At 40.4% G+C, this 27,302-nt stretch overlaps 1 protein-coding gene across 1 annotated transcript in view; it reads left to right on the top strand.

The window, feature by feature from the left end:
• LOC122558113 (low choriolytic enzyme-like) overlaps nt 1–27,302 on the top strand; it is a 122,809-nt gene that overhangs the window by 42,507 nt on the left and 53,000 nt on the right. The gene's annotated exons all lie outside the window — the stretch shown is intronic.

Raw genomic sequence — 27,302 nt, forward strand, 5'->3', positions numbered from 1 at the left:
GTAGCTGAATCATGAATAGATGTTGGGGGAATCAGTTTAGAACCAAGGTTTCTTTTCTTAAGGAAATTCCAAAAACATTTCTAGACACTGTTTTTATATGGCTAGTCCAGTTCTGTTTCTGGTCAATGGTAAACTCCAGGATATTGGTCATGAGGGATTCAGGTAATGCCATTGAACGTGAAAGGGCAATTGTTAGATCCTCCCTTGTTCATACTGGTTATTGCCTGGGATCTGTCTGGTGTGAATGTTACTGGATGTGTTCAGGTCTTGCTGCAAATGGATATGGATTGCTTCAATACCTGAGGAGTTGCTTTTTTTTTGCTGAGTTTTAAGGCTATCATGCTAGTTGAGATTTGGAAACCGCAAAAATTGTTTGTTTGAATTTTAAATAGACAAATCTGCACTGACTTAATGAGAGACTTTTAATTTTCCTTGTACTACGTTTATTCTTTCTCGTGGCTTTCCCTGTTCTGTTCCATGTTCTCTGGAACTTTAGTATTTTAGACTCATCTATGACTTAAACTTCTTGAGGCACGTTTCTCGCTTTCTTCTTCTTAACCCAGAATTTTGCCCATCCCTACTTTAAATGCTTAAACAAGGTATCTGACAAGGATACTATTCCCTTTGTCTGTGACTTTAATAATTTTACTTGAAGAAGTTTCCCTTTTTTGCCTTCTTTCAGCCTACATGAAATCTGATGGCTTTATCCACACGTTTTGGATGTTTGCAGAAAATTCCTCAGATCTTGAGCCTCAGCAGCATTTTGCTTTTAAGTTTTTGGGATTTTTCCCATGAACAGTTTTGGAACTCAGTGAATAATACCTTAAGTCTGTCTAGAACATGACCTTGTAAAAGATCCACATTCTGTATGATAGGTTTGGGCAACGTTTAGATGACAATGATCTCAAGATTTAGCTGATGGAACATGTCAATGATCAATCCAGGGTAAGAAAATAAATTGGCAGAGTGCTGTCTTCAATGGGACACAAACAGAGCTGGGCCAGAAAATGAATGGGTACCCAATGAACACAGTCCGCCGATTTCTCAGCAACAAACTCAAACAAGCAGACAAAACACATCCAGAAACCCTAGCCACTCTCCCCTACATCAAAGACATCTCAGAAATGACTGCCAGACTACTCAGACCCCTTGGCATCATGGTAGCCCACAAACACGCCAACACATTAAAACAGCAGCTAATGAACTTGAAAGACCCTACACAGACAACAAGCAAAACTAATGACATTTACAAAATACTGTGCAAGAACTGTAACAAACACTACATTGGACAAACAGGCAGAAAACTAGCCACCAGGATACATGAACATAATCTAGCCACAAAACAACATGACCCTCTCTCACTAGTATCCTTACATACAGATAAGGAAGGACACCACTTCAACTGGGACAACACATCCATCTTAGGACAAGCCAAACAGAGACACACACGAGAACTCCTAGAAGCATGGCATTCCAAACAGAACTCTATCAACAAACACATCGAGTTAGACCCCATCTACCACCCCCTGAGAAAAAAAACAGACAATGATGTCACCACAAGAAATGACATCACCAACCCAAAGAAACCCATTATATAAATAGAAAGCAGGAATGCTGTACACTGCTTCGGCTGAAGATGTTACCTAGTAGGTGACGAAACATCTGGAAATGAACCTCCCTGCTCAGCGAGCAAACCTACATCCAGACTGAAGAATTGTAAACTTTACATATTTATTTTTTAAACTTGGAAGAATAAGTCCAGCAATACAGATTAGTAATAAGAATGAAATGCAAATGCAGTGCATGAGAGAGATTCATCATTTTGAGCAGGAAACAGCAAAACTGAAAGTGATTAACATTGAGATTGTTATAAATGCTACAAAGGAACTTGCTGAAGTAAAATTATTAAAGTCACAGACAGAGAGGTCTGGAATGCAAGGCCTGGGAGGGTAGTTGAGGCGGGAAACCTCACAACCTTTAAAAAGTACTAGAATGAGCACTTGAAGTGTCTTACAGGTTCATTTGGAAGCACTAACCTTTGAAGCGCTACTTCTTCATCAGGTGGTTGTCACTTTGAACGCTAGTGTTTCCAAATAAACCTGTTGGACCATTACCTGATGATGTGTGATTTTTAACTTTGTCCATCCCAGCCACACCAGCTCTTCCAAATCTTGAAGTGTCTTAAAATTCAATGCTATTTACCTAGTGGAGAAAAATGGTATTATTATAGGCGTTTTATTTTTAACTATACAGTAGGCCAAAGGGCTTCTTTTGTACTGTATGATTCTATAAACCCCTCAGCTCCAGTTCATCTGCATATAGCTGAAACCCACAGTTTGGCAAATAGGTTTCACAGTAGGTATCAGATTCCTTACTTTAAAAATATGCACCCATCCTTGTAAATTACGGTTTAAAATAAGTTTTTCTCATTTCAGTCCACAGTCTTTTAAAAACCGAAAAATAAAAAGACATAGTCTTTACATTTTTTACCATTTTAATCTCTTATCAAATTTCTCAAATGAAATACAACTTTGTTACTAACCATAAAATTTTCATACAAAAGTCTGCTCAAAATCTGACTCTCATTTTCAACCACTTTAATCTCAGCAATCTTCTCAAATAAAACATGACTTACTCGTCATTAAACTCTGATACTAACCATAAATCTTTCACTCAAAAGTCTGCTCAGAATCTGACTCAAAATTTGTAGCAACCCCAATGTTAATCACTTTCAGTTTTGCTATTTTCTGCTCAAAATGATGAATCGCTCTCATGCACTGCATTTGCACTTCATTCACATGTATTTATTATTTCTCTTTTCCTTTCTCATTTTCTTTCATTGGCGCTTTTTTTTATTTGCAATTGTAATTCCCTTTTCACATAGCAATTGTGCGGTCCAACTTGAAAGAACAGGCACAAGATTTTTTTGTCAGCTTACATCGAAGGAAAGAATAATGGATTTTACCACACCCAAAACGTAATTGAATGATATTGCCATCATTGAACCTACCAATATAAATAAACTGGATGCCAGATTTGACCAGAAACTAAAGTGGACAATCCCTTGAATACTATGACTTCAAGAACAGGTCAGAAGCTAGGAATCCTGCAGTGATTAACTCACCTCCTGGCATGGTGGCTCAGTGGTTAGCACTGCAGCCTCACAGCACCAGGGTCCGAGGTTCAATCCCAGCCTTGGGTGACTGTGTGGAGTTTGCACATTCTCCCCATGTCTGCGTGGGTTTCCTTCAGGTGCTCCAGTTTCCTCCCACAGTCCAAAGATGTGCAGGTCAGGTGAATTGGCCATGCTAAATTGCCCGCAGTGTTAGGTGCAGGGGTAAATGTAGGGGAATGGGTCTGGGTGGTTACGCTTCGGCAGGTCGGTGTGGACTTGTTGGGCCGAAGGGTCTGTTTCCACACTGTAAGTAATCTAATCTCCTTACTCCCTAAAGCCTGAGCACCATCTACAAGGCACAAGTCAGAATGTGATGGAATACTTTCCTCCTGTCTGGATGAGTGCTGCTCCAACAACACTCAAAAAGCTTAGCACCATCTGAGACAAACAGCCTGCTTGACGAGCACCCCTTTCATCACCTTCAGCATTCACTCCCTTCAAATAGCAACAATGTGTACCATCTACAAGCTGCAGTACTCAAAATGGTCAAAATCTTGGAAAGTCTGCCTTGTAGCTGCCCACCATCTCTCAAGATCAATTAGGAATGGACAATAAATGCTGACCCAGTCAGCAAAGCCAGCATCCATGAATGAACTTAAAAATTGTAAGTGCAACAACATACATACCCCAAAATCAGATGTAAATACAAACATAAAGATGATTCCAGTAGATGTAATTTGCACTCAAAGTGTTACAAATGCAAAATAAATTAGGCAGCTTTTTAAAACGGTGTCAAAAAATGTGGCGCTGGAAAAGCACAGCTGGTCAGGCAGCATTTAAGGAGCAGGAGAATCAATGTTTCAAACATAAGGTCTTCATCAGGAATGCAGCTTCTTCAAACACTCTGTAAGATGGATTGTTTTTAAAAATGTGATTAAAAAATAACAGGATAAGAGACTACTCAAGGAAAAGTGAGACAATAGGAAGCTAAGAGGAACAAAGGGATCTTAGAGCAGTTTTCCACAGATCACTGAAGGTGCTGGATAGTTTAGTAAGATAATAAAGAAGGCATAAGGGACTGATGCCTTTGTCAGTTCAGAGATAGATTTATAAGAATAAGAAGGTTATGTTGGACCTTGGTTAGGCTGTGTGCAGTTCTGATCACAACACCAGAGAAAGGATGTGATTGCACCAGAGAGCTGCAGAAGAGGTTCACCAGAATATTGCCTGGATAAAGCAGTTCAGCTATGAAGAAAGGCTGGATAAGCTTAGACACTTTTCTTTGGAGCAGAGATGGTTAAGTGGAGACCTGGTTGCGACTTTTAAGGTTATGAGGGGCTTGGACATGGTGAATAGAAAGCAGCTGTTCTCTTCAGCCAAAGGGTCAAAAACAAGAGACAGGAGGTTCAGAGGGGATTTGAGAAAAAGAGTTTTCAGCCAGAGGGTGGTGGGGGTCTGGAATGGCGACTGCCTTAGAGGACAATGAGGCAGGTAAACTGACAACCTTTAAAAAGCATTTGGATAAAGACATGGAAGTCTCATAATGTTCAACACTATGGCACTACTGTGGGTCAGTGAGGCTACTGCAAGCAGTAGTATATTTTTGGTGGTACAGACTCAATGGGCTAGAGGGTCTTTTCTTACAGTATGATTCAATGAAACTGAGAGGCTTGCAAGGATCATATCAGAGGACAGTTAAGAGTTACCCAGATTGTTGTGGGCCTGTTTCCTCCCACAATCCAAAGTTAGGTGAATTGGCCATGCTAAATTGCCCGTAGTGTTAGGTGGATTAGTCAGGGGTAAATATAGAGGGGTGGGTTTCTCTTCGGATGGTCGGTGTGGACTTGTTGGGCTGAAGGGCCTGTTTCCACACTGTAGGTAATCTAGGTATATGTAGACCAGATTTTCTTCCCTGAATGACACCAATTGAAAGATTTTACTTTCAATTCTTGAAGACAAATGGTGATTGGAAGTTTCCAGAATTTCTATTTAAAATATGGCTTGTAGCAAAGATGTACAACCTTATGAGTAAAATTAATTGTCCCCAATCACTACTTGATATCACTGTCGTTTTGAAGCAGGGTTCTTTCCTTTCACTATGTGATCTCTTCCTTTGAAGTGCTAATCCCAGACTGCCTTGCTCGGTGTCCTTAAGGATTCATAAGGCATCAGCATTCTTCTCAAGCTAGTTTCAGTCATGTTAATGCAGCACCAGTGTGTACCATTATACACACAGTGGATTAAAGCAGATGTAAGTGACAACCAATGTAAACTGTTTGATATCCCATCAACACTACAGCTATGGTCATCTCACTGAAGGCCTATATGTGAAATCCTATCTTCATGTGATTAGCAAATCTAGCAATTATTGCCATGCTAAAGCTCTCATTTAAATTGTGAGGGGTTGTCAGTCGAACTTACATGGTCTTTTGCATCTTAAATAATTTCCCAAAAGGTATTTTGTCATACCTGTCTCAGTCTGTTCAGAAATGATAAGAAGGGTCACCTAACTTTCAGGAGTCCAACCTGTGGACACCAAATGTCACAATTCCATTTGCTAAGTCTGCCTTATTTTAAATAAGTAGGGCCAATTTGCTAATTTTCTTTACCATAATATGACTGTCACAACTATTTTTAAAAGCAATCCCTACTGGACTATTGAATAATTGTGGAAGGGTTTATGCCCGAAACATTGATTCTCTTGCTCCTCAGACACTGCCTGACCTGTTGTGCGTTTACAGCGCCACACCTTTTGATTCTGATCTCCAGCATCTGAGTTCTCACTTTCTTCCTGTTGAATAATTATTTTCAGTATTGATTTTTTTAATATCGATAATAATACAAGAAGAAGGTCTGCCTAAAGCTTTTGATTTAATTGTTTGTAGACATACTCAATGAGTGACCTGTCTGGTTTTTGGATGGAACATTATATCCTGGTCAGGTGAGTGCTGGCTTGGTGGGATGCTATGCCTGATGCCTACCTGCAGCTTCGAGGATTTTAACACTGGAAGGTTATTGATCAAAAAGTCTGCCAGCTCTTGTGCAATTTGTGACCGTAAGTGATCAGTTAATGGAGATGTAAAGACCTCCTGCCACCATTTTACTTTGTCAGTAACAGGTTATGCCTATGCCACATGGTGATGGTAAACTTTGCCAGCCTAGCTGCAACTCAGAGAGAAGGATCTGTCGTAGTTGGAACAATGTCACCATGATTGGTGCTGTCAATTTGGTCCAATCAGGGAGTCCTGGCTGACAGATATAAACATGAATGTCACCTGCACACACACAAAATGGGTGCTAGGGAAAAGAAAAAAAAAGAATTAAGAGAAAAAAAAACAAAAAAAAACATGAATATCAGGAGTTCTGTTCACTCTAGGAGCCAGCTCCATGCTAGCTGGGTCAGTGTCATGTATGATGCATAAATAAAGGAGTCCGTGACTTGGTAAAGGGATATCGGCCTTCATGAAGTTAATTCTATGGTGATGAGAGAAAAACATGTCGTTTAAGAGATTTACTCATCATTGAATTTTGATAAGCATTTCTGCTGCTGTTTGCGAAGCTTAACTCATTCAATCCTGCCATAAAAGACTGGTCCAGTATCTAGAAAGAATGTGTTTTTTTCCCAGACAAGTTACATTGGGACAGATGAAAAGCAACGAGTAATTCTTCTGGCAGCGTATGAGCATGCAGCTTTCTTGGATATTTGGAGCCTGACCTTTTTGGCGGCACCAGACACTAAAACCTTTCAAGAGGTGAAAGATTTAGCTAAGGAATATTACGACCTGAATCCCCCTCTAATTCTGAGACTCTATCAGTTTCATTCAACAGTTTGAGAACCAGGAGAATCCATATGGGGATTTTTGATGATATTAAGACAACTGGCAGAGACATGAAATTTTAGTTTAATGCTAAGTAAGATACTGACAGAACATTTGGTATGTTAGACCGATGATGTGACCATGTAAAACACCTACTAGCTGAAGGCCAACTGGACTTTAAACAGACACTTCAATTCACATTGTCATTAGAAAATGTGGCAGGCAGACCTTATGAGTTACAGGGTGTGCCGATGGAAGTCCCAACATCCTCGCCAGTCCAAATGAGCTTGGGGAACACCATTTGAGTGAAGGCAGTTGCATAGCCTCACTCAGGACATGTCCTGAATTGAGGGACCCTAGTCAGCCCAGAGCAAAACCCCAAAACAAAGCTGAGCCTTGGCCAATCGGTTAAAATTTTCTTGAAGATTTAGGCCAGCGAAAGAGTCCTATTTGGTCTGAACTGAGTACGCGAAGTCATAGGCCAGTATCCAGGAGAGTGCACACTCTGGAAAGTCCACTTACATCTGGTTTGGAACAGTTCAATTGCTTTGCAACATCTAAGTCAGACCCAATTACAACAAAGATCTAGTTAAATGGTCATCCAGTTCTAATGGAGGTTGATACTGGCACAGCTATATCAGTGATCGGACCAGACTTTACAAAAATTCATTCTGGACTCCAACCCTTAAGTTTGCGTAAGACCCAGCCAGGTTGAGAACACTTACCAGGGAACCTGTACAGCTTAAAGGTACAACTTTGGTTTCAGTCTCTGGAAAGAAGCAGCTGGTTCAGTTACCACTAATTGTAGTCAAAGGTTCAAGTCCAAGCTTGATGGGGTGAATTGATTGAAAAAGATTAAACTTGACTGGTTCAACATTTAGAAAATGGCTGCCTGTGTGAAGTCCTAACTAAATATCTGGAATATTTACAGAGGGTCTAAGGACTATCAGAGGAGCCAAGGCCATCTTGCATGTTGACCAAGAAGCAATTCCACGATTCTGCAAGGACCACCAGTGCCATTTGCCTACATGGAAAAATAGATGCAGAAACCAAGGGGCTGGAATGTGAAGGAATCATTAAACTAGTACAGTTTGTAGAGTGGGCAGCACTGGTTGTACTGATTGTGAAACCCAATGGATCAGTTCACCTTTGTGGGGATTTGAAAAAAATGATAAACTGCTTTTCACAATTGGATAAATACCCAAACCTCACAAAGAGGATTTATACACAAAACTAGCAGGGAAGGGGTGGTGGTAGTGGTTGTCCTTCACGAAGCTGGACATGAGCCATGTGTACCTGCAGTTGCAATTAGATGAGGATTCCCAGCAGTATGCTACAATTAGTACCCATAAGGATTTGTACCAATATACAAGACTGCCTTTTGAGGTATCATCAGCCTGTACCATTTTCCAGCAGATGAAGGAGAACATTTTATAAAGCCTACCTCAGGTCAGCATTTATGAAGAGCTAATAACGGGAAGACCAATAAAGAGCATTTAGAGAATTGGACATAGTGCTTAAACGTATCTCCAAGGCTGTGTACGCCTTAGGAGGGAAAAAAAAACATATTCCAGGCACCGCAGTGATCCACTTGGGCTACAGACTTGACAAGAATGGGTTATACCCATTGGAAGATAAAGTGAGGACAATCAAAGATACCCCAGCTCCCATGTCTGTACCGAAGCTTAGGTCTTTCCTTGGGTTGATGAATTCTTGTGGCAAATTCATTGGTAACCTGACCTAATTCCTGGCATGCTTACATTTGACAGTGAAAAATGGTCAGCATCAGCCATCTAAGGTATTGGCACACTATGATCCCAAGCAAATGTGGTGATGATATGCAATATCTCCCCATATGATATCGAGTTAGTGTTGTCGCTCAGATGGCCCAATGGAGAGGAACACGCAATTGCGTATGGTTTCCAGACATTGGCTGATGCTGAGTGAAGATACACCCAGATAGAAAAGGAAGGTTTGGCGGTCAACTTTGGTGTGAGAAAATTCTATTAATTCCTTTAAGGATGTAAATTTGTAATTGTAACAGATCAAGATTCCTGTGAGTGCTTCATAAAGAGGACAGGACATTGCCGTTTATAGCTTCAGGTTGAATTCAGCGGTTGGCTCTTCTTCTAAATGTGTATAATTACAAATTGGAACACCCTCTGGGAAGCCAACTGGCAAATGTGGATGCCTTGAACTGCCTCCTCCTGGTAGATAGACCCTTGCCATAAATGATTTGAATGTGAATATAGGAGGTATGGTTAATAAGTTTGCAGAATACACCAAAATTGGTGGTGTCTGGACTGCAAAGAAGGCTGCCTCAGAGTACAATGGGACTTTGATCAGATGGGCTCATGAGCGTGAGGAGTGGCAGATGGAGCTTAGTCTAGATAAATGCTACATTTTTGGTAGGACAAATCAGGCCAGGACTTAATCACTTAATGGTAAGTATCTGGCTAGTGTTGCCGTACAAAGAGACCTTGAAGTTGCAGGTTCATGGTTCCTTGAAAGTGGAATCATAGGTAAACAAAGTAATGAAGAAGATGTTTGGTATGTGTAGTGATCAGGATCAGGTTGACCTCATCAACTACAAAGTGCTTTATTGGAATTGTTAACCTGGGCCAACTTCAATTCCCGTCTCAGGCGACTGACTGTGTGGAGTTTGCACATTCTCCCTGTGTCTGCGTGGGTTTTCTCCGGGTGCTCCGGTTTCCTCCCACAGTCCAAAAATGTGCAGGTTAGGTGAATTGGCCATGCTAAATTGCCTGTGGTGTTAGGTGAAGGGGTTAATTTGGGGAATGGGTCTGGGTGGGTTGCGCTTCAGGGGTCAGTGTGGACTTGTTGGGCCGAAGGGCCTGTTTCCACACTGTAAGTAACCTAATCTAATCTAATCTAATAAACAATATAACCAGGAGAAGGTGGAAATTAAATTAAGATTTGTACACCTTGTGCCTTTCGCTGTGTCTCACACCTACACATACACATACACATGCCATGGTGCTGGGGAAAATATAAGCACTACTGCAGTTAGGTGGTACTGTGGGGGGAATAAAAAAAAGAATAAAAAGATATAAAAAGAAGAAAAGAGAAAGAAAAAAAGAAGAAAAGATATAACCAGGAGAAAGCATATCATAGAATAATTATTGTATTGTCACTCCTTGAAACGTGTAATAACACATTGATTCCAGGCCTATTACAGACTTCATAAAATGGACTGTTGCAATAGAGTATGCCTCCGACTCAGCCAGGCAGGATCTAAGAAATCTGATGATTCACTTTCTCTTTTGCTTCATCAGTGTTAGCAATGCTTTTGACTGAGCAATGAAGTGGAACTTTTTGTATGGTTATTAATTTAAAGATTTTTGTACATATCAGAATTAGTGTATGCCAATGATTTGTGTAACTTGACCATTCTACAATAAATGTTATGAAAAATAAAAAAAAACAGGAGATGAGAATCTCCTCAGGTCAGGTGACTGACTTCGAGCTAGCTGGCCACACAGCCAGTGTACTGTAAGGAGGAAGAGAGTTCCCTTGGTTAGGAAGACACTTGCCTTTTGTCTTTCTTCTTTAAAAAAATATATAATCAGGAGAGACTTGGTAATGGGAAAAAAATACGACCAGGAGATCAGAACCTCCTCAGTTGTGAATTGACTCCAAGCTAGCTGGCCACCGCCAATGTATTGTGCACTAGTGAATAAAGGGTGACTTAGTGACAGGATCTGGCCTCTGTGCAGTCATTTCGGTACACTTGCCTATGTTGTTCAGTGCATTGAACACAGGAGTTGAGAGGTCTGTACAGGATGTCGATTAGGCCACTTTTGGAATACTGTGTTAAATTCTGGTCTCACTGCTATAGGAAAGATGCTGTTAAACTTGAAAGGGTTCAGAAAAGATTTATAAGGATGTTGCCAGATTGGAGGTTTTGAGTTATCAGGAGAGGCTGATTAGGTTGGGACTATTTTCTCTGGAGCATTGGAGGCTGAGTGGTGACCGTTTAGAAGTTTATTAAATAATGAGGGGCATGGATAAGGTGAATAGCCAAAGTCTTTTCCCATGGCAAAAGAGTCTAAAACTAGAAGGCACGGGTTTAAGGTGAGAAGGGAAAGGTTTAAAAGGGACCTAAGGGGCAACTTTTTTCACGCAGAGGGTGGTGCATGTATGGTATGAACTGCCAAAGGAAGTGGTGGAGGTTGGTACAATTACAACATTTAAAAGTCATCTGGATGGGCACAATGATAGGAAGAGTTTAGAGGGATATGGGCCAAACACTGACAAATGGGACTAGACCAGTTTAGGATATCTGGTCGGCATGGATGAGTTGCACGTGTTGGATGACAAAAGTCTTTCCGTGCTGTACATTTCTGTGACTCTATGAATCTGCTCTGGTTTTAAACTTTCTGGACTCCACTGACAACAACAGACGAAAAGGTCTCATCCTGGCAAAACTAAAGCAGCTGTTGATTTTAGCAACTATTGGGGGAAACAAGAGGGCCACCACAACCAGAATTGAAACCTTTCTGGACCTGGTGAGACCAGATCACAGTAGAGAATGGCATATTGTGATAGGAAGCAAGAGTTATTGTCCCAAGCAAGGGTTACTGCCACATACAGGCTGAACTCCACCAGAGTCATCCAGGGGGTCCAAAATAAAGATATTGGTGAGAAGTTATGGCTGGTGGCCAGGTTTGGATGCCAACATATTAGCTCCCCATTCATATGAATGGCCATGTAAACCCTGACCTCGTTTACACATATTTCGTGGGCTGTATGTTTTTAGTTATTGTGGACCCGCATTCAAAGTGGTTGACCATGCATAGAGTTCAGTTGTCAAACGTGTGGATGATAATTGAAAAGTCGCGAGCATCTTTTGCAAAACACGGACAATTGGTGGCATTGATCACAGACAACGGGCTATCCTGGCCATCCCAGGACTCAGAGGGGAACAATATCAGCCAGGTGGATCTCATAGATTACAAGTTCCTTTAGTGGGGCTGTTACCCTGATCTAATCAAGGATCCCTGGCTGACAGGTATAAACATGAGTGAGCAGGGGTTCTGCTCGCTCTTAAGAGTTGGCTCTGTGCTGGCTGGGTCAGTGTCATGTATATGAACATGTAAATAAGGGATGACTTGGTGACAGGATACTGTCCATCGTGGAGTATTTCAGGATCCTTCTAATCTGGGCACCCTGTGCCTAATGGTTGCATTTCAACAAGCTATTACAGGCTATTCTGTAATTCCTTTCACTGACCGCTGTCCTGTGCTGTACCTAGCCTTAATGGCTCGTATTCCAAATTCCATGCTGCTCCTGCTCCAGATCCATCTGCAGACCAAACTGTGGCTGGCATTCTCAGTAGCACTGCTGTATCTTGAGGTTAGGTGAAAGTGAGAACCGCAGGTGCTGGAGATTAGGGTCAAGAGTGTGATGCTGGAATAGCACAGCAGGTCAGGAAGCATCTGAGGAGCAGCAGACATTCCTGATGAAGGACTTTTGCCCGAAATGTTCATTTTCCTGCTCCTCGAGTGCTGCCTGACCTGCTGTGCTTTTCCAGCACCACACTCTGTATCTTGAGATTGCCAGGCACCTAATTAGCCTGAAACTCTTAGAGGCTGAATCCCTTATGAAGAAGAGGCCACAACCTCAGGCAATTATACATGCGGCTATTCTAAAATCTGTGACTTCCCAAGCTAGTGGAGACATCTCAGATCTGACTTTTCAGACACTGGGTGGAATCCCCACACCTGCTTAAGTGTCAGTCCTTTGAATGGATTGTCCCTTGCTTGGTTTGATGCAAGTCTGCTCCAGATTCCAAATGATACCTTCTGATTTTAGCACATGATCAAAGGCAATCCCCCCATCAAGGCATGGAGATCATTTTCAACTCTTGAGTCCATGTTAGTATTCTGAAGCAATCCAGTTCAGTTCTATTTTTACTACTCTAATTATGTTGCCATACAAAATTATTTCCATTAAAAGTCCAGCCACCTTTTTGAGAAATCAGTGATTATCTCCACTTCCACCTTCCTCACAAGCATCATAAAATAAATCTTTCTCCAACCCTGTGTAATGTGCCTAAAGCCTTACATGCATGTGTTCCATAATCAATACACCATCAGCTATTGAGAACAGCTTAGCTTTGTCCATCTTATCCACACTTGTCAAATCTTTCTTGAATCTCTCTGCTACAAGATGAACATCCTCAACAATTTTTCTAATGTAACCTTGTAGCTGAAGTCCCTCATTCCTGGAATTACTCAGCTAAGTCTCCTTGTATTCTTCTTAATATATGATGAACAGGCTCGATAAAATGTTTAAGTTTTTACCTTGCCAGAGATTTATAAGAGTTTAGGACAAACTTCCATGCCTTTATACTCAATACCATTATCTTTGAAAGCCAATTTATGCTTCACTCAGTACTGTCTTTATGATATGCCACCTTCAAAGGTCTTGCACCTTCTTTAAAACTGTGTCATGAAGTCTCTATTTTCTGTGTCTTTCTTTCCATCTCTCCCTTCTCTTTAGACTTTTCCCATGCTACATGGGGTTGCCACAATGCTGATTCATAACTTTTATATCAACTAGCAGTTTTAAAAAAAAATTTGTAAGTTTTTTATAGCCAATTGCATTGCTGGAACTATGTAGTGCCTGTAGGTTGCAAAGACAATTGCTGGAATTACAGGCAATTTTACTGCACCAAGAAGATCAGGGAAGTGGTATTCGGTTCTCAGCAAGGGGGTGCAAGGAAAGTTGGGGCAACATTCAGAACGCATAGGAGAAGGATTATACTGCGATAACTTTGAAGAGGATTGCCTCTGATCAGCACAGGAGCCTGCAAAATATGCAGCTGGACGACGAGAACTACCAGGCTTTCTACAATACAAACCTAAACAGTCACAATTAAAGGATTGATGGCAGCTGGATGTGGCCCTCAAAAGGTGCAATTTACATGTTTTTGGTTCACAGTTTGTAAGGTCTTTAAAAACATAAATTGAGTCTCAGGATTCAAGGGCTCAGCACAAAACAGAGGGTAATCAAAAGAAAACCAAACCTTTATTGGTTAGTATGTGGCAGCTGGTTTGAATATCTATTCTAAGTTGCATTCAAATTAAAGGTAAATTGAGAAATATTTTACTGATTTAAAAAGATAACGACTGTAGGAGGAACCAGGCATGATGTTGGAGTTGCTGGACATCATTGCTGTTCATAGTGACCACACCTGTAGCAAGTGTTGGTTGCTTGAGAACTCCAGCTCAGAGATACTGAGCATCAACCTGAGCTTCAGACCACATCTAAGGTCTTTCTGCTGGAGTTAAATTGGGTCTGTTCAGTTATCCGACTCACTGATACTTCAAATATATGTGAGTATAATTTTGTACAAGTAAGAAATGCCTTTGGCTTGTTTGTTGGATAGAGCCAAACTTCAACGTGTGTTTCTTCATTTGCTACTGTACAAAACTGAACAGCTTCAGTGACTTTGTACATATATGAGATTTTTTTAATGAATGTTGTATGTTTTTGAAATAAGAAAGGGGGTTTGGGAAAGTTTGCTCACCTCATTTACAAGCAGAAAGGGGAAAGGGAGGAAACTAGAAATTGGGGGCTAATTTCACTGCTAAATGCAGATTACAAAATTCTGTCTAAGGTCATCAGCAACCAGGTCAGGCCTTTTGGGATTAGTGATTGATCCCAACCAAACTTGTGCTCCTCAGGGATATGATCGCCTATGTGCAAGGGGAGATGGATGACTTCTTCATCTGGATGGACTAAAAGAAGGCCGTTGACAGGATATCGCCCATCTATATATGGGATGTGACCTTCAAAATGGGTTTGGAGAGTGAATAGGTGTTTGGACCCAACTTCTCTACACCAGCATAAGTACTACCATTTCCATCAACAGGTGGGAATCAGAAAGCTTCCTGGTCACATCCAGAGTCAGGCAGGGCTGTCCACTCTCTCCTGCCTTGCTCATGTGCTGTATAAAGTCTTTTTCTAAGTCTGTTTGGAAGGATGCAAGCCTGAGAGAGCTGATTATTCCAGGCAGTGGAGGCCTGTAAATCAAAGCCTGTACATGGACGATGTTGCCGTTTTCCATTTGGATCCACTGTCAGTACGCGGACTCATGAGCGTCTGTGAGCAGTTCAATCTGACCTTGAGAGCCAAGGTAAATTGAGGCAAAAGCAAGGCCATGGTCTTTGGGAACTGGGCCAACAGATCCTTTATCCCGTTCACCATCAAAATAGATTATCTGAAGGTAATATAATTTGGAGGAATTGATGTGTGTGCAAAACTTTGGGAGGAGCATATCACCAAGGTGAGACAGAAACGGCTTTTGGGAGCATTGCTTTCTTTCCATTATGGATAAAAATCTGGTCATCAGGTGTGAGTACTGTCCAGTTTGTTGTAGGTAGTGCAGGTCTAGCTTGTTCCCAGAACCTGCGTTGTTGCAGTCACCCTAGCTACCTTCCATTTCATTTGGAGTTCTAAGGAAGGCAATGTCCACAGAGACATCATGTACAAAGCTCTAGATAAGAGGGGGGAAGAACATACCCAATGCTGCCCTCATTCTGATGGCCACTTTTATGTGTGCTGCATCTAGCTATGCACCAAACCTTGGTATAAAAACACCAAGTGTTATTTGGTGAAGTACGTACTGAAGTTCTTCCTGTCCCTGGTGTTTTGAAGGATGGGACTGGCCTCAATGCTATGGAATGCTCCAAGTAGTTGGACCATTTCGTATCACCAGTCCTTCGTGGAGAAATTTGCAAAGAAAAATACCTTTGACCATAAGCCTATGTGAAGATGGACCCTGTTGGCTTGTTCCCTCAGATTGTCAAAAGTCATTTGGCAGAATGCCTCATCACCAGAAGATGACATTTGCCTGGTGGTGAGAAAGGCACTGCCTGTCAGATCCTTCATGTACACTTAGACTCTCTGCACTACTGCAGCTACAGGAGGAAGGATGGGGAGAGACTATTACACGTCACCTGCTAGAATGTTCCTTTTCAAAAGAGATGCTGTGATATTTGTCTATCATCCCGAGCAGCCCTATGATGCAGGAATCTGTGCTATACAGTCTGTTGCCGCAGACGCACACTGAGTCAAGCATCGACTATGCTTGGAGGACTATCAACTTGGTGAAAGATGCTCTTTAGTCTGCCCAAAATTTGTTGTTCTTCTAGAGCAAGGAGTTTACCTCAACTGAGTGTTGCAGACTGGCACATTTCAAGGTACAGGACACCATGCTGCAGGGTGACTGAAATCTTGGGACAGCTGCCACCAAGATGCAGTGGGGAAAGACCATTATCTAAGGTCATTTTGGTCAAAGTACAATGGGAGTCCATTCAGTTATCAGACCCAACCGGTGCCTCAAATATATGTAACTAATATGTTGCATAAGCAAGAAATACCTTGGATTGTTGGATCAATCAGGAGTGTCAAACTCCAATGTTGCTTGTTCTCAATATGCTAAAACTGTACAAAACCAAACTACTGTAGTTACAATATATATGAAGATATCTTTAATGAATAAAATGTATTTTGAAATGAAAAAAGAGTTGGGATGAGACTTAATTGGACACTGTTTCAGGAAAGAGTCACACCTCTTAGAGTAGCTACATTAAATTTGGTCAGTAGTCAAGGACAGGAGGGTGTGACTGAGTGAAGTGAGTAGAGGGATCCAGGAGACAATGCTGCAGGAACCTCAGCCCTTGTCCTTGTTCAGCAGGATCAAGATTCTTGCTTCCTGTGTAGACAAGAGTGGGGACTGTAGAGGAGATGAGCAAACTGACTGTAATACACTGATGCAGGGAGCTATTCTAGAGGGGCAGAAACAGCATTGTAGTTGTATTTGGGGATATAAAAATCAGGGAAATTGACATTGTTCTCTGTGACCAGGATTGACAGTCCTGAAGGCTGTGTTACCTGCCTGGTACCAGGGTTAAATATCTCAACTGGGCTACAGAGGAAATTGGAATGGGAGGAGAAAGATCCAGTTATTGTGGTCTGTATAAGTACCAACAGCTAAATTAAGAACCAAGAAAACCAGTTGCATGGAAAATTAGAAAATCAAAGTTAAAGGAAATGTCAGTAGTGCACGTTAGTGATGAAACTGATTGTTAGCAGAAAATAAAAGGAAGGGACAGGATGTATGAATATCATATTGCATAAGATTTAAGAAAATTTGATAATATAACTTAAAAGCTTTGTGAAATGTATGAAGCATTCAGAATATCATAGAATCTCTATAGTGTGGAAGCAAGCCATTCAGCCCATCAAGACCTCACCAATCCTCCCTCCAAAAAGCATCTCACACAGACCCCCACCCAATAACCCTGCATTTCCCATGGCTAACCCACCTAGCCTGTACCTCCCTGGACACTGTGGGCAATTTAGCATGGCCAATGTATCTTACCTGCGCATCTTTGGACAATGGGAGGAAACTCTTGCAGACAGGGGGAGAACATGCAAACTCCACACAGACAATCACCCAAGGGTGGAATTGAACCAGGGTCCCTGGCACTGTGAGGTAGCAGTGCTAACTATGATCAACTGTTTATGAGAGAGCAATCATCATGACTAGGGGAAAAGTACTGAGCAAACAAATAGGATTGAAGGCAGACAAATCCTTAGAACCTGATAACCTACATCCGAGGGTCTTAAAGGAAGTGGCAGCAGGGATAGTAGATCCATTAGTTATAATATTCTGAAGTTCCCTGGATGCTGGAATGGTTCCAATTGATTAGAAAAGTGCTCTTATTCAAAAAGGGAGGGAGGCAGGATGTAAGAAACTATAGACAAATTAATTTAACATGTGTCATTAGGATATTGCTAGAAGCCATTATTAAGTGAGTAATAATAGAACATCTGGAAAGTCCAAAAACAATCCAACAGAGTCCACATTTTTTTAAAAAAAGTAAATTTGACAAATTTTCTAGAGTTCTTCAAAGATGTGACAAGTAAGATGAATAATGAGAATCCTGTAGATGTGGTACCTCTGCACTTCTAGGAGGCATTTGATAAGGTGGTACACAATTTTAATACATAAGCTAAGATCATATGTGATTAAGTGTACTTTCGTAGCTTGGATTGGGTGACCAATAGAAAACAGAGTTGGGATAAAAGGGTCGTTTTCTGTTTGGTAAAATGTATTTAGTAGGAGAAAGTGAGGACTACAGATGCTGGAGATCAGAGTCAAGAGTGTGGTGCTGGAAAAGCAAAGCAGGTCAGGCAGCATCCAAGGAGCAGGAGAATCAATGATTCGGGCATAACCCCTTGATGAAGGGCTTATGCTCAATGTCAATTCTCCTGCTCCCCAGATGCTGCCTGACCTGCTGTGCTTTTCCAGCACTATGGTCTCAAATGTATTTAGTGGAGTGCTGCAGAGTTTGGTTCTTGCAGTCTGTTATTTGCAGTCTGTTAATGACTTAGATGCAGATGACACTATTTGCAGTCTGTTAATGACTTAGATGCAGATGACACAAAGTTAGGAGGGAAAGTATGTTGCAATCAAAAAATGGAAAATTATTAATGGATATGAATGGGCCAGAATTTGGCAGATAATGTTTAATGTGAATAATTGTGAGGCAATCCATTTTGGTTGGAGGAATAGAAAGTCAACTTATTATCTAAATGAAGAGAAACTTCAGAGTGCTTTGGTACAGAAGGATCTGGGTGTCCTTGTGAACAAATGGCAGAAAGCTGATGTACAGGTACAACAGGTAATAAGGTATGCAAATGAAATTTTGACATTTATTGCTAAAGGAATAGAATATAAAGGTAGGGCAGTGTTGCTGTAAACTGTATAATACATCAGTGAAACTGCACCTGGAGTATCACATGCAATTTTGGTCTCCTTGAAAAGAGATGCAGTCAGCTTGGAGGAAATTCAAAGGAGGCTCACTCTGGATTGAATCCAGAGGTGAGGGGTTTGTCTTATGAAGAGCGGTTTGAGCAGTTTAAGCCTGTACCCTCTAGAATTTAGAAGAATGAGGCAATCTAATTGAGATGTATAAGATGCTAAAGGGAATTGACAGAGTAGAGGTGGAGTGGATGTTTCCTCATGGGGGACAGTCTAGAACAAGAGGTCATAGCTTTAGGATAAGGGATAGTAGATTTAAAACAGATGAGGAGAAATACTTTCTCTTAAAGGTTTGTGAATCTGTATAATTTACTTCCCCATAGCACAGTAGATGCTGGGACACTGAGAACATTTAAGGAAGTGATAGACTGATTTGTAGTTATCAATTGGTTGAAGAGTTGTGGAGCTGAAAAATGTGTTGCTGGAAAAGCGCAGCAGGTCAGGCAGCATCCAAGGACCAGGAGAATCGACCTTTTGGGCATAAGCCCTTCTTCAGGAATGAAGATTCTCCTGCTCCTTGGATGCTGCCTGACCTGTGCTTTTCCAGCAGCTCATTTTTCAGCTCTGATCTCCAGCATCTGCAGTCCTCACTTCCTCCTGAAGAGTTGTGGAGAATGGGTAGGAAAGTGGATTTGAGGCCAAGATTAAGTCAATCATGATGTATTAGATGGTGCAGCAGAATCAAGGGTCTGAATTGTCTCCTCTCTTTCATTTTATGTTATAAAATTGAGGGGCTGAATTGCCTACTCCTTTCTTTGGAGCAGGTTTGTATGTTGCAGAAAGGCAAACTGCTGAATCTTACACCATCTCCAGAAAGACCATTACTTTTTTTCCTTTTTATTGATTGTGGTCTAAAATGGGAACATGATTGTTTTGAGACACAAGAGGTTGAAGGATCGTTGTACTTCTTAAAATCACGTTCCAGCTATTCACTGTAATGGGTTCAAACAGTGGGAAAGTCTGTAACAAGATGAAGCCATTATGTCCTTACAAATGGAAATTTGGCGAGCACCACATAACTGGTTTGTGAAATGGTGATCAGTTTTTGATGACAATGGCCTTCTGACTGCTGATAACCTTATGACTGGCTTACAGGTAGCTGAAAATCACGTAGGTATGAATGTTAGTGGAGAAACTATTGGAACTCTGAAAGGGAAGAAGCTATCCATTTTCACTTCAACAATATATCAAGCCTGAAGAAATCAGGTTTATTTTTCCCTCGTGTTTTGCTGTAAGGTTTGACTTTTTAACAAGTCAGAGACAAAGTCAAATAAGTGGGAACTAGCCATCCTGTGCCCCTGCAAGCACTTGAAAGAACCTGGAGAAACATGATCAAGGAGCAGCACTTGCTGACAAGCCAAAAGGCTCATCTCCACAAACTTGTGAACAAGGACCATTCAGCTGCCTCCTTGTCTTTCCATCTACTCATAACTTCATTTTTTTTTTGTCTGTCTATATGTATAAGAAGGGGGAGATTTAAGAGGATTAATGTTTTAACTAGTGAGGTGTATGCTGACGGATCATAATTGTTTACTTGTAGTGAGAATTTTTGTTTGTAATGAATAGTCATTCTTCTTAAGTAGGTAAACCCAGTTTTTGTTTTCTGTCAACCTGTATCTAAGAGGGGTAAACCCTGGAATATTGTGTACTTTTGCAACATCTTTAACTTTTATAACAACTCTGTAAATAGGTTGATTTCCACCACATACCCCAGTGAGGCATAACAACTTCCCTCTCCAGCCTTAAAAAACACTGTCAGAGGAGTGCTATTGTCCTGCATGTGGTGATCTTGGCTGTGTATAAGCTTAGTTCCACTGTGAAGGGAGTGAATACTGAAGGTGGTAAATGGAGTGCCAACCAAATGGTGCTCCTATATCCTGGGTTGCATAAAATTTGTGTTGCAGCTGCATTCATCCAGGAAATGAGAGAAGTTTCCTTCACACTCCTAGCTTGTCTTTTAGAAGGTGAAAAGGCAAGGGAGGACAGGAGCTGAGTTACTCACTTTAGAATTTCTAGCCTCTGACCTGCTTTTGTCATGACAGTATTTATATAGCTTGTGCTATTAAATTTGTTGTGAACAATAACCTCCAGGATTATAATAGTGGGAGAATCAGCCATGGTAATGTAATTGAACATCAAGGGTATTGAACGGATAACCTCTTACGGAGATGGCTATTGCCTAGCACATTTATGGTGTGAATTTTATTTCTAGATATTTTTCTGATCAACCTGTGGATTATTATGTTAGTATATGTTTATAGTATTATTACACACCTCTGGAGCAAGTTTTACTTGAACCAGGATCTCTTGGTTCAGAGGTATGAACACTACCACTGCTTCACAAGAGTCCTTGAATTTTACTTGCAATTGGGTGCAGAGTTTATCTCCTGGTCAATAAGAAATTAACAATTGAGCATAATATTGCCAGAGTACCTCAGTTGAGGTCCAGAGTTCATTCTATTGTCAGCTTCTGAACCCTGATTTGAAAACATAATCAGTCAGTGTAATGGAAATGGTCCATCAGTGAATGTGATTTATAGAAAGAACAGTCATACAAGTTGGAGGCTTTTTTACTGAAACATGCAAATCATTCACAGTAAAGTCAATGAACTAGGGACATAAGTACAGATAAATAATTTGGATCTAATCATTGTGACAAAGATATTGTTACAAGGTGACCAAGATTGGTAAATAAAGATTCCAGTATACTCAGTATTTCAAAAACAGAATCAGAATGGAAAAGGAGGAATGCAGCCCTCAAAGTATGACATATAGACAGTAGTGAAAAAGGACCTTGGTTCAGAAAAGCAGGAAGCAGATTCAGCACGAATGGGAATAAAAGGATCATAACTTACTTGTGAGAATAACTTATAGGCTTCCAGCAATAGTTATACTGTTAAATAGAGCATTAAGCAGGAAATAGTTGTTTTTGCTTCAGGCTCCAATGTGATAATTGTGAGGTTTTTAATGTTGGTATAATCTAGTCAAAATGACTTGGGTGCAAGGTGAATTTTTACCCTGCAAATTTTCTGGAGAAATGTATTATGGGACAATTGAAACCAAAAGGTATTGTGAAATAAAGCTAATTTCACTAGTAATATCCCAGTATTTGTTGTAGAAATACTTCCTTATTAGACTTGGAAGTAAGTAGGCCTGAAGGGAAAGAACCTTGTAAAATAGACAAATGAGTGGTGGCAAACAAACTGAGAGCAACATTTAAAGAAACAAATCAAAAATATATGCTAATGAAAAAATAAAAAATCATCCCTGACTTACTCATGAAATTATAATTGGCATTCTTCTGAAAGAAAAAGCTTATACTGCAATGAATCATAGTTTTCCTGAGTATTGGGAACATTTTAGAAACCAGATAAGTGTGACAGAAATTTGATTGAAAAGGATATGTAATAAGAACATAAACTAGAAAGCGATATATAAACAAATGGAAGACCATATATGCGTTAATAAAAAGGAGGACTCTGGCTAAAATAAGGATTGGTATTGGAAAGATAGATAGATGCAAAACATTTATTCAGTTTTTCTATCTTCACATAGAAGATGCATATCAAAACCTAAAGTAAATAACAAAAACAAACAGAAACCATAGGAGAACTTAGATCCCAGGAACCTGATGACCTTCATCCTAAAATAAGGTAGTGTAGATAGAGTTGAATTGCTGATCCGAAATTCCCTAAATTCTAAAATTCTTAGTGGATTGAAAATTTAGAAAGGTAATGCCACTATTCAATGAAGGAAAAAAGAACTAAAATGGGAATGACAAGCCACTTAGAGTCATTGTGAAAATACTTGAGTATGTTGTCAAGGAACTTTTAGAAAATTTAAAAGTCAGTGTTATCAGACAAAATTAGCATTTTTATGAACAGTAAATTAATTTTGACAAATTTGAGCTTTTTTTCAACTAATAGGGTGGATAAAGGGGGACCAACATATGTAGTTGGATTTCCAAAACACCTTTGATAGAATGCCACTTCAAGCTCACAGCAAAGATAATTGTGCTTGCATGCAGATAGGTTTCGTCTATATTAATGGGCAGGAAGCAGATAGTAAGGATAGGTTGGGCATTTTCAGGTTTGCAGGCTGAAATGAATAGGGTGCCTTAAGGATTAGTTCAGGAGCTACGGTTATTTACAGTATACAGTAGACAACAGGAATGAATGCTGACAGTAGAAAGTTAGGTGGAGTTGAAAGCTGTGAGGAGGATACGAAGAGAAACAAACTGGTTGAAAAATGGGAAGTAAGATGGTAAATGAAATATAATATGCAGAAATATGACATTTTTTATTTTGATACATTTTGAACTGAAAAATAAGGTTTTAGAAGAAATCAGGCTTTTAAACATTGGTGGTCCATGAACATACTTACACAAGGAATATGGTAGGTCAGCATACAGGTACAATGGTTAGATCACATGGATGGTTGGTGATGCCGAGTGCTGTTTCAATTCCTGTATTGATGAAGCCACCATGAAGGTCTTTGACCTTACTCCTTGCCTAGGGATTGGTAACCCTTAGGTTAAACTACTACCCATCGTCTCTCTCCAATGAGAAAATTGGTGATTTTACCTTTCTTTACTTTCTTATTTTTACTTTCTTATTTTTACTTTCACTTTTACAACAAGCAATTAGGAAGATAAATTGCAAGTTAGTCCTTTTGGAAAGAGCTTGGAGTACAAGAATCAGAAAGCCTTGCTTCAATTGTACAGAAATGTAATAAAACCACACCTACAGTATACTTGTAATTTTGATCTCCATATTTAAGGAAGGATATTCTTCCAGTAGAGAAAATACAATAAAGGTTTTATTTCAATCTAGGTTGAGGGTTGACCTACACTAAGTAAATTGGGCCTAGAGTGAGTTGGAATTGGTCAGTTACAACGGTGGAGGGAGGAAGAGAAACTTGAGAATCAGGAGTGGTATGGAGAGTGAGAGACCCAGCCAGTTAGAGCAGCCATACAAGGAGATCCAATGCCTGAAATGTAACATCAGGAATTAAAAGGACATTGGCACAGAAGTAAGATTAAATTGGCCATTAGATTAGATTACTTAGTGTGGAAACAGGCCCTTCGACCCAACAAGTCCACACCGACCCGCCAAAGTGCAACCCACCCAGACCTATTCCCCTACATTTACCCCTTACCTAACACTATAGGCAATTTAGCATGGCCAATTCACCGAACTTGCACATTTTTGGACTGTGGGAGGAAACCAGAGCACCCGGAGGAAACCCACGCAGACACGGGGAGAATGTGCGAACACCACACAGTCAGTCGCCTGAGGCAGAATTGAACCCGGGTCTCTGGTGCTGTGAGGCAGTAGTGCTAACCACTGTGCCACCCATTTGGGAAGCATGAGGACCACAGAAAGATGATATTGCTGATCATTCTAAGAAACTACACACAGGCATCCTCCATTTCATCAAAATTAAGCTAGAGACCTGGAATATCAGGACCTGCATTGACAAACATAACAGCAATAGACATGAATATCATATCACTAAAATAGACCAGGAAGTTTGGCACCATGACATTGACATTTGTACTTTATTCAGGAGGTGATAGGGTTTCTTGGTTAAGACAGCATTTATTACCATAGTTGACCTTAAGAAGGTGATAGTTGACTCCTTGAACCGCTGGAGTACATTTTGTCTTTGCACACTCTCAATGCTCTTAAGGAGGGAGATCCAAGATATTGACCCTGGAACAGTGACGGAACAGTGATATATTCCAAATCAAAGGTGAATGGCTTGGAGGGAAACTTGCAGGAAATGGAGTTCCCATGTATCTGCTACTCTTGTCCTTTTTTAGATGGTAGTAGTCGTTGATTTGGAAAAAAACTGCCTAAGGAGCCTTGGTGAATTTCTTCAGTGCATCTTGATACTGAGTGTCAGTGGTGAAGAGAGTGTCAGTGGTGAAGAGAGTAAATGGTTAATGAAGTCAAATGGGCTGCATGTTCTGGATGGTGTCAAGTTTTTTGAGCATTTTTGAGCTGTACTCATCCAAGTGCATGAAGAGTATTCCATCACATACTTGATTTGTGCCTCTGAGTGAGACAAACCAAACAGGAAAAAGCCAAAACAGATAAAAGGGAAACAATTAGTGTATTATATTTAGATTTTCAGAAGCATTTGATAAGGTACTGTATCAAAGGTTATTGTGGAAAATAAAAGCTCACGGTTTTGGGGTAACATATTGGCATGGACAGAAGATTAGTTGGCTAACATGAAGCAGAGAGTAAGACTCAATAGGTCTTTTTCATTGTGGCAGGATATCATCAGTAGTGTGTCAAAAGAATTGCTGGTGGGGCCTCAACCGTTTACAATTTATATGTACATGGTTTGGATGAAGTGACTGAAGACATAGTTGCTAAATTCTTTGTTGATACAAAGATAGGTAGAAAAATGAATTGTGAAGAGAACATTAGACACCTACAAAGAGTTATAGATAGGTTAAGTGATTTGGGTAAAGATCTGGCAAATGGAGTACAATGTGCAAAAATGTGAAGTTATCCATTTTGGCAGAATAATAAAAAATACATATATTTATCTATAAGGTGAGAGGTTGCATAGTTCTGAGACACATTGAGATCTGGGTGTCCTACTGCATGAATCACAGAGGACTATAATGCAGGTACAGCAAACTAGTTTTGCTCATAGCTCTCAAAGGCCAAGATCCATCAAAAATAACATGAATTTAAAGAACAGACAGTGTGTGGAACAAGCATAGGAATTCCAGCAATTCATTGACAGCCATGACATGCATGGATTTTTCAATGCAGTCAAGACCATTCAAAGCCCAAGTATTTAAGGACCTACCCAATAGCAGTTACGAATGAACTACCAATCATCAAGAATAGACAGTACTCATTGGAAGGGCTACTTTGAGGATCTCTTCAACCAAGACTTCAATGTAGGTGACATCAAACGCATCCAACATCATGCTACCTGCCATCCACCACAGAACAATGCCAGCCTGACATGAGGTTGAAGAAGCCATCTGATGGCTAACAATCAACCGGACTGCCATGCAGACATAATTCCCACCAAAATACTGAGATGGAGTGTAAACACACTCTTAGCTTGGATACATGACTTCATTTTGCTTCTATGAAAGGAGAAGAGATCTCTAAATCACCATAATTGCAAACATCTTAAAGAGCAGAGATAAGACTGGTTGTAGTTCCTACAGACAGGTCTTCTTGCTGTCTGCCACAGAGAAGGTCATTGCAAAAATCCTCCTCAATCATCACCTCCCAGTGGTTGAAGATTTCTTACCAGAATCACAATGTTGATACCATCCATCAAGCGGCACATTGGACATGATCTCCACAGTTAGTCATGTCCAAAGAAAGTACAGAGATCAGCAGAAATATTTATATATGGCCCTTTTCGACTTAGTGGGGTTAGTATATAAAGCCCCAAAATGTACTGGTAATGTTGGGAATTGCATCAAATAAAGAGTGACTTTAATCTGCATGTAGTTTGGGCGAATTAATTCAGTAACAACCAATGAGGAGGCATTATTGAAGTGTATACAGAATGGTTTTCTGGCCCAATACATTGAGGAACCAACTAAAGAACACACCATCTCAGGGTATTGTGTAATGAGAAAGGAATAATTCAGAATGTGTGACGCCCCTTAAGGATCAGCGACCGTGATATGACAGATTTCTATGTCAACGTGGGGAATGACTTAGTTTATTCTGAGACTAAGGTGCTGAATCTAAATAGAGGAATCTATGATAGTATGAGGTGTGCATTGGCTATGATTGATTGGGGAATCAAACTTAAATGGACGACAGTGGAAAGACAATGGCAAACATCCAAAGAACACATGACTGACCTGCAACAATTGTTAATTCCTGCCTGGTGCAAAATTAAACAGAAAATGTGGCCAAACCATGGCTTACAAGGTAAATTAGAGATATTAGGTCCAGAGAAGAGGCATGTAAGTTGGCCACAAAAAGCAACAGACTCAAGAAATGGTAGCAATTTAAAACTTCAGTAAAGGAAGACAAAGGGATTGATTAAGAAAGGGAAAATAGCGCATGAGCTTGCAGGGAACATAAAAACTGAAAGGAAATGTTTCTGTAAGCACTGAAGAGAAAAAGATTGTGAAGACAATGTCTGTCAGTCTCTTCGCCAGAGCTCAAATTTGTAATGAGGTTCAATAAAAGTGGCTGACCAACAAAATACATACTTTGGTTCTGTTCAGAATTTAAGATTTAAATTACATTCCAGAAATACTGGGGAGCACAGGATTTAGGGACAATGGGGAACTGAGGGGAATCAGTATTAATAGAGAAATGGTATTGGGAAAATTAATGGGATTGAAGGCCAATAAATCCCTGGAGTCTGATAATCCATATCCCAAAAGTACTTCAGGAAGTGGACTAAGAAATAACAGATGCATTGGTGGTCATTTTCCAAGGTTCTATAGACTGTGGAATGGGTCCTACATATTGGAAGGTTGCAAATGTAATCCCTCTATTTA

Source organism: Chiloscyllium plagiosum, chromosome 16, assembly GCF_004010195.1.
Source record: "Chiloscyllium plagiosum isolate BGI_BamShark_2017 chromosome 16, ASM401019v2, whole genome shotgun sequence".
Lineage (NCBI taxonomy): Eukaryota > Metazoa > Chordata > Chondrichthyes > Orectolobiformes > Hemiscylliidae > Chiloscyllium > Chiloscyllium plagiosum.